Raw genomic sequence first — 13,868 nt, forward strand, 5'->3', positions numbered from 1 at the left:
GTCCCTTTGTTGATCTAAAAATCAAAATGAATACCTCGCCTTTCTAACTTTAAAAGTAACCCCTGTAGACTTCTGTTAGTTTTTCATATTTTATTGACAATTTGTTGTTTCTCATTTCGTGATGTCTCGTTCACTTCTTTTCTTTCTGTCTGTCTGTCTGTCTGTCTGTCTGTCTGTCTGTCTGTCTGTCTGTCTGTCTGTCTGTCTGCGTGTTTTTATTTATACAAGTGTGTCCGTTTATATGTAAGTGTTTATGCAGTTGTTTCTGTGAATGAATTGTAAAAGTGTTCTTAACAACAGCAAAGACAACAACAACATTCACATACATGTACCCGCAATAGTAAATTTTCATTAATATTTGCACCATCGTGTGTAGTTTAGATTGGATCGCACTATCGTTTGTCATGAGTATAGAATTCTACAGGTATTTGTCTGACAGTTGTCTGTGAACTTTGTGTAGTGACGTCACGCTATCGTACTTCCACTGTAACGAGAATCGTTTTATGGCAAAAAATGAAACAACACTTTGATGTTAATAGAAATGATACAAGTAGATAGGGATGGTGAATTAGTTTAATAAGGAAAGCTGTCATAGAGCGAGTGGTTTGTAAGATATTATTTTCGGGCGTATTTCGTGTTTGTCTAAATATTTAAACCAGATCCATCATATTTGTTGTCACATTTAATTTACAATAATGCAAGCATTGGGTTGGAAATAAGAAAAATAGTCTCATACATTAACAGCAGCAGCGTGGCGCAGTGGAAGCGTGCTGGGCCCATAACCCAGAGGTCCCTGGATCGAAACCAGGCGCTGCTAGTAATTCTTTTTTGTTAGTGAATCGTGACGTACATGAACAGAGAAATAATGTTGCAAGCCTAACCATTCATATCAAGTAAACGCATCGTTTATGAATGTTGTGATAATATTCCACAGTATAGTCGAGAGATTTAAATCTAATTGCATTGCGCTGCAAACAGGTATATTACGTTGCGTGTTAAAGGGAGAAAAACAACACTAACCACAGACAAGTTTCTTATCTGTCTGTGCACTAACTCAGTTGAACCTTCGTTATTCTTGGCAATACCCAAACTCTCTGACTACAGTGACATGCACCACATAAAGTGAGCTACGGAGGCTTACTATAGTAAGGACACAGGAGTAGTTTTTTTAAACCATGTGAGTTGGGGGGGGGGGGTTCATCATAGGGGTACTTTTTTAGTAGTTTAGTAGGTTTTTTTTTTACCTCGTGTGTAGTTTTTTTTCCATGTGAGTAGTTTATTTACAATGGGAGTAATACAAGTTGTTGAAACGAGTTGAAACTCGGTGTTTGGCGAGATATAAATAGCGCCATCTTGTGACAAATAGTCACACAAATCGTTTCGCAAACATCACTGAGTATTTCATCACACAAAAATTATAACTTTCATTTGACGGTTTAAGTTTCAACATACCTGAGCATCACCAACAAGAGCAGCGTGGCGCAGTGGAAGCGTGCTGGGCCCATAACCCAGAGGTCCCTGGATCGAAACCAGGCGCTGCTAGTATCTTTTTCTATTTACCATCACGTGAACATTGATCCAGGCAAAATTGTGACGTCGTATACGATGGCTGGAAAGTGTTCAAGAATGAAAACCATGCAAGTATCCCTAGTAGACGTGAAGAGTTTCATTTTTAAATAGATTTTAGATTATTGAATGCGGAGGAATAAAGACTCAGACACTTCGTATCTGATTTTTTCATGTAAATTGACGATTCGAAAATTTCACTCTCATGATAATGACATATTTATCACCATAGCTAGTGTCCTTGTTCATATACTAGTAGCTAGTGTCTGAGTCAGACCAGGTCAGCTTCAAGGTGACTTTTCGTTCGAAAACATGTTATCATAGCGTAAACAACAGTAATTTTAACGATACCCATTCAAATTGACGAAGGTCTAGATCTTTTCGTAGTCCGAGACTTCATGGAATCTGTATTGATATAAACACGGGGATAAGACAGGTGTAAAACAACTGTAGCGTGGCGAAGGGGTAGTGAGATTGCTACTAGTACTATTAATGGACTTTTTGTGTTACATTTATATGAAATCTTCTAATTAACAAAATAAAACATAGTGCCGTAGACCCACGTATACCGAGTCGTCGAGCAACACGGTATTGACTCTTGTGATAATATTGCATTCTCACAAACCAGAGTTATTATTCATACCACTACATTTCGAAATAAGTGTGGGAGGCTCGACCGTTGCCCTAAAACAGGCCGTGGTTTGCGACGATGTAATATTGAACACATATTGCCTGGCCTATATTCGGGCTATAGCACCCGTTTATTACACCCGAGGGACTGTGAGTTACCAGAATCACATGCTATTTCCCGAGGCCAAAGGCCGAGGGAAATAGCATGTGATTCTGGTAACTCACAGTCACGAGGAAGGTAATGAACGGGTGCTATAGCCCGAATATAGGCCAGGCAATATGTGTTTTATAATATACCTCATGCTGTGAACTCCCGGTGGCAGACAACATCGTCAGAAGCTGCCATTTTGACCTGCTGTGAACGCGCGGTGGTCACGTGACCATGTAAAAGTTGATGGAACTATTTCAGGGAAATAGTCATTCTATGTTCCTATCACGTGACTGATTCTAGCGAATCATGGCACAGCATTATCACTAGGTATAATCCGGACTATCGAACGTTATTCGCTACTGTGTCAATTTACTTTTGTTTGAAAGTCAAGCTTTCCAAAGATATATGAATAGCGCCATCTAGTTACCAAAGTCGTGTCTATGGATTTTACAAATCGTTTCACAACACAATCAAGTATTTAATCAGAAAAAATTACTTGCTTTGCTTCAATTTCAACACATTCTCCACATGCTTCAAGAGCAGCGTGGCGCAGTGGAAGCGTGCTGGGCCCATAACCCAGAGGTCCCTGGATCGAAACCAGGCGCTGCTAGTAATTTTTTTTGTTAGTGAATCGTGACGTACATGAACAGAGAAATAATGTTGCAAGCCTAACCATTCATATCAAGTAAACGCACCGTTTATGAATGTGGTGATAATATTCCACAGTATAGTCCAAAAAGTCGAGAGAATTAAATCTAATTGCATTGCGCTGCAAACAAGTCTATTACGTTGCGTGTTAAAGGGAGAAAAACAACACTAACCACAGACAAATTTCTTATCTGTCTGTGCACTAACTCAGTTGAACCTTCGTTATTCTTGGCAATACCCAAACTCTCTGACTACAGTGACATGCACCACATGAAGTGAGCTACGGAGACTTACTATAGTAAGGACAAAGGAGTAGTTTTTTTAAACCATGTGAGTTGGGGGGTTTTCATCATAGGGGTACTTTTTTAGTAGTTTAGTAGGGTTTTTTTTTACCTCGTGTGTAGTTTTTTTTCCATGTGAGTAGTTTATTTACAATGGGAGTAATACAAGTTGTTGAAACGAGTTGAAACTCGGTGTTTGGCGAGATATAAATAGCGCCATCTTGTGACAAATAGTCACACAAATCGTTTCGCAAACATCACTGAGTATTTCATCACACAAAAATTATAACTTTCATTTGGTTTAAGTTTCAACATACCTGAGCATCACCAACTAGAGCAGCGTGGCGCAGTGGAAGCGTGCTGGGCCCATAACCCAGAGGTCCCTGGATCGAAACCAGGCGCTGCTAGTATCTTTTTCTATTTACCATCACGTGAACATTGATCCAGGCAAAATTGTGACGTCGTATACGATGGCTGGAAAGTGTTCTCGAATGAAAACCATGCATGTATCCCTAATAGACGTGAAGAGTTTCATTTTTAAATAGATTTTAGATTATTGAATGCGGAGGAATAAAGACTGACACTTCGTATCTGAATTTTTCAAGTAAATTGACGATTCGAAAATTTCACTCTCATGATAATGACATATTTATCACCATAGCTAGTGCCCTTGTTCATATAGCTAGTGTCTGAGTCAGACCAGGTCAGCTTCAAGATGACTTTTCGTTCGAAAACATGTTATTATAGCGTAAACAACAGTAATTTTAACGATACCCATTCAAATTGACGAAGGTCAAGATCTTTTCATAGTCCGAGACTTCATGGAATCTGTATTGATATAAACACGGGGATAAGACAGGCGTAAAACAACTGTAGCGTGGCGAAGGGGTAGTGAGCTTTCCAAAGATATATGAATAGCGCCCTCTAGTTACCCAAGTCGTGTCAATGGATTTTACGAATCGTTTCACAACACAATGTAGTATTTCATCAGAAAAAATTACTTGCTTTGCTTCAATTTCAACACATTTTCCACATGCTTCAAGAGCAGCGTGGCGCAGTGGAAGCGTGCTGGGCCCATAACCCAGAGGTCCCTGGATCGAAACCAGGCGCTGCTAGTAATTTTTTTTTGTTAGTGAATCGTGACGTACATGAACAGAGAAATAATGTTGCAAGCCTAACCATTCATATCAAGTAAACGCATCGTTTATGAACGTGGTGATAATATTATTCCACACAGTATAGTCCAAAAAGTCGAGAGAATTAAATCTAATTGCATTGAGCTGCAAACAGGTATATTACGTTGCGTGTTAAAGGGAGAAAAACAACACTAACCACAGACAAGTTTCTTATCTGTCTGTGCACTAACTCAGTTGAACCTTCGTTATTCTTGGCAATACCCAAACTCTCTGACTACAGTGACATGCACCACATGAAGTGAGCTACGGAGGCTTACTATAGTAAGGACACAGGAGTAGTTTTTTTAAACCATGTGAGTTGGGGGGGTTTCATCATAGGGGTACTTTTTTAGTAGTTTAGTAGGGTTTTTTTTACCTCGTGTGTAGTTTTTTTCCATGTGAGTAGTTTATTTACAATGGGAGTAATACAAGTTGTTGAAACGAGTTGAAACTCGGTGTTTGGCGAGATATAAATAGCGCCATCTTGTGACAAATAGTCACACAAATCGTTTCGCAAACATCACTGAGTATTTCATCACACAAAAATTCTGACTTTCATTTCGTTGAAGTTTCAACATACCTGAGCATCACCAACAAGAGCAGCGTGGCGCAGTGGAAGCGTGCTGGGCCCATAACCCAGAGGTCCCTGGATCGAAACCAGGCGCTGCTAGTATCTTTTTCTATTTACCATCACGTGAACATTGATCCAGGCAAAATTGTGACGTCGTATACGATGGCTGGAAAGTGTTCTAGAATGAAAACCATGCATGTATCCCTAGTAGACGTGAAGAGTTTCATTTTTAAATAGATTTTAGATTATTGAATGCGGAGGAATAAAGACTGACACTTCGTATCTGAATTTTTCAAGTAAATTGACGATTCGAAAATTTCACTCTCATGATAATGACATATTTATCACCATAGCTAGTGCCCTCGTTCATATAGCTGGTGTCTGAGTCAGACCAGGTCAGCTTCAAGATGACTTTTCGTTCGAAAACATGTTATTATAGCGTAAACAACAGTAATTTTAACGATACCCATTCAAATTGACGAAGGTCTAGATCTTTTCATAGTCCGAGGCTTCATGGAATCTGTATTGATATGAACACGGGGATAAGACAGGCGTAAAACAACTGTAGCGTGGCGAAGGGGTAGTGAGCTTTCCGAAGATATATGAATAGCGCCCTCTAGTTACCAAAGTCGTGCCTATGGATTTTACAAATCGTTTCACAACACAATAAAGTATTTCATCAGAAAAAAATTACTTGCTTTGCTTCAATTTCAACACATTTTCCACAATGCTTCAAGAGCAGCGTGGCGCAGTGGAAGCGTGCTGGGCCCATAACCCAGAGGTCCCTGGATCGAAACCAGGCGCTGCTATTTTCTGTTCACCCTTTTACCATAAAGTAGGTACTGGTTTGCAAATTGACAAAGTTGTAAGAACCGCATTTTCCCCCACAAGTTTTAGTTTGATCAAAACTGTGATAGTAGCATAGTGACGCTGCTGGGCCCATAACCCAGAGGTTCCTGCATCAAAACCAGGCACTGCTAGATAGAAGCACTTATTATTTTAAATTTTGTTGTTGGTTTTTCTTTTGACATTCTCTTTATAATTCGGCGATAGCTCACTTATTCGGTAAACATTTTCATATGATAACTTCTCCTGCTAAAACAAATATATGTTAATGACCAGAAAAGCTCATCTCTTGTAAATTTACTTTCCATTATATCTCAAATGATATCAGTTTCCTTCTCTTCAAACAGCTGGCATAGTGCAGCCCGGCCGTAATCAGACACCATGGCTTTAGACTTTGACTAAATATTAAAACTGAACCTCGCCTACATAAAATGACAAGTATGAAAAATAATTTATGCTGTATTTATTAATACATTGTTGGACACTGATATAACTCAATATAGAACTGTTAGTTGTAAGTTATACCGCCAACGACATTTACTACGTTTCCATATCGATCTCTGAATCTTGTCATCGATTTTATAGCGCCCTCAATCTACAGTGTACGTGATTCGTGTTTTAATAAGTTTACGTACTCAGTGTTCCATTCGTCCCTACTCTCCATTTCGTCATGATTTACCGTCCTCTCTCTGCAGATTAAAATCATTACAAATACATATAACAATAGTAATTATGTGCAAAGTTTCGTGGATTTGTTGATACTAAGGCCAAGACCTCTGACGTCATGTCAAGGGCGCGCCTCGTTGACCAGGTATTGCATCAGAAAGTAAAACAGCGATTCTGTGAATATATTGATTAACCAATGACGCAAGTACCCATAAGCAGCGTGGCGCAGTGGAAGCGTGCTGGGCCCATAACCCAGAGGTCCCTGGATCGAAACCAGGCGCTGCTAGCATTACTTTTTCTATCACTAATTATAATTCGAAAAAAAAATACTTCTTTTTATTTCGACATTGTATACAAAATATAATGAATATCTTTGAAGACTTAGTGTACGATAACACAATGATAACAGTTGCAAAGAAAGAGGTTAAACGTCAAGTTATTACGTGAAATTGTACAACTAGTTGTAATTACCATAAATAATGTTGTTGTTGTTGTTGTTGTTGTTGTTGTTGTTGTTGTTGAGGAGGAGAAGGATGATTAAAGATACATGTCACCATGGTTACCATACTCTTTTGGTTGATGGTGTCATTGTCATTTTCATCCCTATCGTTCCCAGAGACTAGTTTAGACATAGAATAATGTTTTTCACAACACCCGACTATTAAAATTAAATTTACAGGTGATCATTGTCATAATTTCATATTTATATTCTCTCTTATTTATTTCTATTTAGGTATCCCTGTGGTTATTGTTAGTATAAGTTTCCCGATACGGTTGGAAGGGTATGGTACTGTTGACAGGTACGTTATGGTCTTCTACAGTTGACAATTAGCAACTTGAATAGCTTCATATACTCCCCATGAAATTATTGCATATAAACAGAATATTGTCGAGGTAGCATAGTGTTTCTCTCCTGGTTTGAACCACATTTACGACTTGAAGTCAACCCCCGAAAGATTCTCAGGGATATTTTTAATTCTAGGCATCATCCAAAAAGAAAAGAAAATCTCACGGTCGAGATGTGACTTCAAGTGACTCGATTTTTCAGTCTAGATTTTACCCCAGACAAAATACTTTATATAATATTGTCCTGTTCCAATTTACGGAGTATCATTGATTTTGGTCCTAGCTATGGTACGACTTGGCAAACGTAAAATAAAATTCTTGGCAATTTTAATACTAAGGGCAGATAATGCGTTGGTTTCAGGACTGCAGGAAAATGAAATACATTTTTTTTCGATGCTTTGTACCTATTAAATGAAATTCAATCCACCCAATCATCTAATTAACTGTAAGTATGGAAATATCCAGTTGGCCCTACCGTGTGTTTAGAGTACCCTTCAATGGTCCCATGATCGATATCACATTTTTAGTGAATTGGTAACTTATCCAAAACTCATGCAGCTATTTTTGAAATAACAATCATCTAAATAATTAATATTTATTTATTTTACGGATAATTTGCAGATGTTGGTTATCAATGGAGTATGGTCTCATATGGGCTTTCATTGCACCAGTTTTAGTAGTCATTGCTGTAAGTATGGTTTCATATGGGCTTTCATTGCACCAGTTTTAGTGGTCATTGCGGTAAGTATGGTTTCATATGGGCTTTCATTGCACCAGTTTTAGTGGTCATTGCTGTAAGTATGGTTTCATATGGGCTTTCATTGCACCAGTTTTAGTGTTCATTGCATGCTGTAAGTATGGTTTCATATGGGCTTTCATTGCACCAGTTTTAGTGTTCATTGCTGTAAGTATGGTTTCATATGGGCTTTCATTGCACCAGTTTTAGTGGTCATCGCTGTAAGTATGGTTTCATATGGGCTTTCATTGCACCAGTTTTAGTGGTCATTGCTGTAAGTATGGTCTCATATGGGCTTTCATTGCACCAGTTTTAGTGGTCATTGCTGTAAGTATGGTTTCATATGGGCTTTCATTGCACCAGTTTTAGTGGTCATTGCTGTAAGTATGGTTTCATACGGGCTTTCATTGCACCAGTTTTAGTGGTCATTGCTGTAAGTATGGTTTCATATGGGCTTTCATTGCACCAGTTTTAGTGGTCATTGCTGTAAGTATGGTTTCATATGGGCTTTCATTGCACCAATTTTAGTGGTCATTGCTGTAAGTATGGTCTCATATGGGCTTTCATTGCACCAGTTTTAGTGGTCATTGCTGTAAGTATGGTCTCATATGGGCTTTCATTGCACCATTTTTAGTGGTCATTGCTGTAAGTATGGTCTCATATGGGCTTTCATTGCACCAGTTTTAGTGGTCATTGCTGTAAGTATGGTTTCATATGGGCTTTCATTGCACCATTTTTAGTGGTCATTGCTGTAAGTATGGTCTCATATGGGCTTTCATTGCACCAGTTTTAGTGGTCATTGCTGTAAGTATGGTTTCATATGGCCTTTCATTGCACCAGTTTTAGTAGTCATTGCTGTAAGTATGGTTTCATATGGGCTTTCATTGCACCAGTTTTAGTGGTCATTGCTGTAAGTATGGTTTCATATGGGCTTTCATTGCACCATTTTTAGTGGTCATTGCTGTAAGTATGGTCTCATATGGGCTTTCATTGCACAAGTTTTAGTGGTCATTGCTGTAAGTATGGTTTCATATGGCCTTTCATTGCACCAGTTTTAGTAGTCATTGCTGTAAGTATGGTTTCATATGGGCTTTCATTGCACCAGTTTTAGTGGTCATTGCTGTAAGTATGGTTTCATATGGGCTTTCATTGCACCAGTTTTAGTGGTCATTGCTGTAAGTATGGTCTCATATGGGCTTTCATTGCACCAGTTTTAGTGGTCATTGCTGTAAGTATGGTCTCATATGGGCTTTCATTGCACCATTTTTAGTGGTCATTGCTGTAAGTATGGTCTCATATGGGCTTTCATTGCACCAGTTTTAGTGGTCATTGCTGTAAGTATGGTTTCATATGGGCTTTCATTGCACCATTTTTAGTGGTCATTGCTGTAAGTATGGTCTCATATGGGCTTTCATTGCACCAGTTTTAGTGGTCATTGCTGTAAGTATGGTTTCATATGGCCTTTCATTGCACCAGTTTTAGTAGTCATTGCTGTAAGTATGGTTTCATATGGGCTTTCATTGCACCAGTTTTAGTGGTCATTGCTGTAAGTATGGTTTCATATGGGCTTTCATTGCACCATTTTTAGTGGTCATTGCTGTAAGTATGGTCTCATATGGGCTTTCATTGCACAAGTTTTAGTGGTCATTGCTGTAAGTATGGTTTCATATGGCCTTTCATTGCACCAGTTTTAGTAGTCATTGCTGTAAGTATGGTTTCATATGGGCTTTCATTGCACCAGTTTTAGTGGTCATTGCTGTAAGTATGGTTTCATATGGGCTTTCATTGCACCAGTTTTAGTGGTCATTGCTGTAAGTATGGTTTCATATGGGCTTTCATTGCACCAGTTTTAGTGGTCATTGCTGTAAGTATGGTCTCATATGGGCTTTCATTGCACCAATTTTAGTGGTCATTGCTGTAAGTATGGTTTCATATGGGCTTTCATTGCACCAGTTTTAGTGGTCATTGCTGTAAGTATGGTCTCATATGGGCTTTCATTGCACCAGTTTTAGTGGTCATTGCTGTAAGTATGGTTTCATATGGGCTTTCATTGCACCATTTTTAGTGGTCATTGCTGTAAGTATGGTTTCATATGGGCTTTCATTGCACCAGTTGTAGTGGTCATTGCTGTAAGTATGGTCTCATATGGGCTTTCATTGCACCAGTTTTAGTGGTCATTGCTGTAAGTATGGTCTCATATGGGCTTTCATTGCACCAGTTTTAGTGGTCATTGCTGTAAGTAATAGCTACTGTAACAGTGAATTTCACAATACCGTACCAGCTTTCTGTTTGATACAACCAAGCAGAAACCAACAAAAAACTACATATGCTATACTACACTTCAATAGCAAGGTCGTATTTTCTTGTTACAATTAGTCTAAATGAAATCAACCATTTAAATGTATCACAACTCCATGTAGACATTCGGGGCGCCAATGTTTTTCTTAGTATCAAACACCTCATGAAGGCTGTGCTTAAAATGTACTTTTCGGTGTTCATTTGGTATCTGTATGGTGGCATGTTTAGTTCATTTCACTTAGAAAAAATGTACAAAGAAACTGTATTCATTCTATCCTGCTCTATTAAAGTGTAGCATGTCCAGTTTCTTATTGATTTCTGCATGGTTGTATCAAACAGAAAAGCTGCATGGTATTAGTAACCTAGTTTATGATGTCAAATATTTTGCCTTCATTGCCTGTGAGACAACCCATACAGCAGGCTAATGATGTATATTGTGTGACTGGAATTATCTTTGATGGTTCTTTGATTATGGTAACACCAAGTTATCATTTAAATGTGTCAGGTTTTTTTAAAATGACAAGTGAAACTTGATATGAGGTGCGAACGACATTGTAATACCGGATACCAGTGAATAATGAATGGGAATAAACAAAAAATTAGTAAGAAAGTCGGAGAACCATATCGTTTTAGAATAAATAAAAAATATATACGAAAAATGGAAATTATCATTGAAAATGGAAAAAGAAAAGAAAAAAAAATGGCCAGTACGGGGCTCGAACCCGCGACATTCGCGTTATTAGCACGACGCTCTAACCAGCTGAGCTAACCGGCCAGTTATGGTTAGAGTGGAAATGTTATGCTATATATACTATGCAACTATACTATGCAACTAAGCCTTATTATGATGTTAATTTATTCGCATATTGTTTAGGTTAAAATGTTCTGTGTTTTAAAGATTGTAAAGTGTTTCTGTATGTTTTAGTCATTTACAGGTCGATAATCATTAATCAAGGTACCTGTATATTTATTTCAAACTGCCTGTGTCTTTGAAGTTTGTGTATATTGATCGACGACACCGCCACACTATTGCAGCGTGACACGTCTCGTGCGCATGATCGTACAGGGTTCCGTACTGTCCAAGTTTGTACTGTCCCGCACAAAGTACGCTGCGAAGCTGTCGGATACTATGGGGTTTGATGCATGGCCTAAATTCAATAAAAATGTTCATATTGGATTCTTGAAAATCCCGGAGAAAATCATTTAGTATTTTATTAAAGTTGAAACAAATGGTTACCCATGGCGATGGTCGTAGTTTCGCTCACCGTCGACATCGACAGGTGCCACCGCGGGACCGCGGGAGGGGGGTGCCATAAGATCGATCGTATATCTGTCCGTCATTATAACTAGCTGCAGTCATGTAACTTTACTGTACGATTTTGTGGTCCCTAGAACCACGCCACTGAGGAGTAACATGTATGTAGGCAAAGGTACGCTCTGCTTACACAAATCATGCTACTACAAATGTATCAATTTATGCTCAATATGATATAAGGCCTATATTTATATATAAATAAAAAAATGTGTGGTTCCGGTTACACTCAATTTGAGAATAGGTGGGATAGGTAGATTTTTTATTTTATATTTATATTTTTTTCATGTTTGAGTGTCTAGGTCAGGTTTTCCATAGTTTTCCAAATGGTCTCTGTTATTTATTTCTTCCTATCAGATGTACATCCTTTACAGCTTCTTAACTGTTATAGTCTTTTTTTTTAGTTGATGTCAGTTTCCGCATCCACTATTTTTGGCGACCCTTCACAATTTTCGCGATTTTGTTATTTATTTCTCGAATACGTAAAAAAAAAGTTCAGGATCGGCAGTGAGAATCTAGGTGGGGTCGGGTAACCTGAACCAACCCATTTTTTTCAAGGCCTTATAAAGTTATAGTAAGATCTATTTCCGTAGTGGTAGGGTAAATGTTTTGAAGTCAAAACGTTTGGTTCTCCTACCTAACCTAGGGCAACAGCGCACATGTGCAAGGTGTAGTCAATCTGGCCACTTCGGTAAAGATTGCAAGAACATGAAATGTTTTAAATGTCTAGCGTTGGGTCACACGGCCGAAGATTGTGAAAATGACGTTATTTAAATGTACAGTTTGTGATCAGATCAGAATGGTCTAGTTTACAGAAATTGCGCCCTTTCATTTGCAAATAGAGTAACACGTACGAAATGTGGATTGGGGCGTCGGAATAAGAAACAGCAGCAGTTCCCCATGACGGTGATCCCACAGAAGAAGAAAACACACCAGAAATGAAAATGCCCCCATGCAAAGTAAATTGTTCTGAGATTTGGGATATTTCGGATAACGAAAGTTCACCCGTAAATAATAAAGAAATTAATGTTATTTCTGAAACTGAACCACATTGTCATCAAATGTCTCAGTAAAGGGTAAATGCAGAGGACCAAGATTTTTTCTTCGAGCTCGTTAAATCCCAAACTAAGCTTATGTCAAGACGAGCAGAGTCTTTAAGAAGCCTCTATTTCTTTACAGGAACCATAGACCCTACACCAACGTTGGTGTAGGGTCTATGCAGGAACTTATTAGCAAGGCGTTAAATGAAATGAATAATAACAAATCATCACAGTGGAATTTTATAAGGCGTCGTGGCATTTTAGTGGACGTGTTCACCGACTCCTATCCAAATAAGAAACTAATTGTGTAAGGTCTGCTATGCCAGTTTTGGTCAGTCAGTATGAAAACAGATCAATCACAGATAACATTCAAATCATTCGTGCATGCCTCTAGCTCTGAAATGTAATTGTATTCATACAAATAACATAAGAATGCTACCGCACCAGTTACTTGCGTTTGTACTCAGTTGTGTTGCTATCATACAGTTCATGTATCATTTTTCGTGACAAGAATATTCGGTCAATTATATTTTTACAATGTCTCTCTACTTTTCTTTTCTCTCTTCTCTAGCTCTCCTCAGAGACCTCGATTCAGTATAATTCTGCGTAGAGACTCGTTTTTGGCCTTCTAACCAACACGAACATCTAGTTCATAGTAGTTGTCTCTATGCTATTTCATACAGCGTATTCATAACCGATGAAAAACTTTCTTATTTGAAAAACCCATATCACGTAATTTTTTTCTTTTTATTAGGTCAACATGTTTGTTCTGATAATGGTCATCAGAGTGTTCATGACACTTAAAGCTAATGCAGATAAATCAGACAAAGAACGTATGAAGTAAGTGTTGTCTGTAGGTACAGCGGATTTCACAATGCCGTTCAGTGGTTGATACAATCACACAGAAACTAATATAAGAAACTGTACATGCTACACTTTAACAAGATTGAATGAATACAGTTTCTTGCAACATTTTGTCTAAATCATGATGTGCCACCCACAGGGGCGTGTAATACCCCGGTTAAAGGACGCTCCAGATCCCGGTGATGTGCTTTTCAGTCTAGCTATATGATAGAATCACACTCACACCTTACTTCCCATG

The 13,868-nt window shown here is 38.4% G+C and overlaps 5 non-coding genes across 5 annotated transcripts; 4 read left to right on the forward strand and 1 right to left on the reverse strand.

The window, feature by feature from the left end:
• Positions 1 to 4,319: 4,319 nt before the first annotated feature.
• Trnam-cau (transfer RNA methionine (anticodon CAU)) lies at positions 4,320 to 4,391 on the forward strand. The gene has a single exon. It is a non-coding gene; the product is annotated as a tRNA-Met (tRNA).
• A 658-nt stretch (positions 4,392 to 5,049) lies between these two features.
• Positions 5,050 to 5,121, forward strand: Trnam-cau (transfer RNA methionine (anticodon CAU)). Its single transcript has one exon. It is a non-coding gene; the product is annotated as a tRNA-Met (tRNA).
• Positions 5,122 to 5,759: 638 nt separating this feature from the next.
• Trnam-cau (transfer RNA methionine (anticodon CAU)) lies at positions 5,760 to 5,831 on the forward strand. The gene has a single exon. It is a non-coding gene; the product is annotated as a tRNA-Met (tRNA).
• Positions 5,832 to 6,748: 917 nt separating this feature from the next.
• Trnam-cau (transfer RNA methionine (anticodon CAU)) lies at positions 6,749 to 6,820 on the forward strand. Its single transcript has one exon. It is a non-coding gene; the product is annotated as a tRNA-Met (tRNA).
• Positions 6,821 to 11,115: 4,295 nt separating this feature from the next.
• On the reverse strand, positions 11,116 to 11,189 carry Trnai-aau (transfer RNA isoleucine (anticodon AAU)). Its single transcript has one exon. It is a non-coding gene; the product is annotated as a tRNA-Ile (tRNA).
• Positions 11,190 to 13,868: the final 2,679 nt, after the last annotated feature.

This window comes from Glandiceps talaboti, chromosome 11 (assembly GCF_964340395.1).
Source record: "Glandiceps talaboti chromosome 11, keGlaTala1.1, whole genome shotgun sequence".
NCBI lineage: Eukaryota > Metazoa > Hemichordata > Enteropneusta > Spengelidae > Glandiceps > Glandiceps talaboti.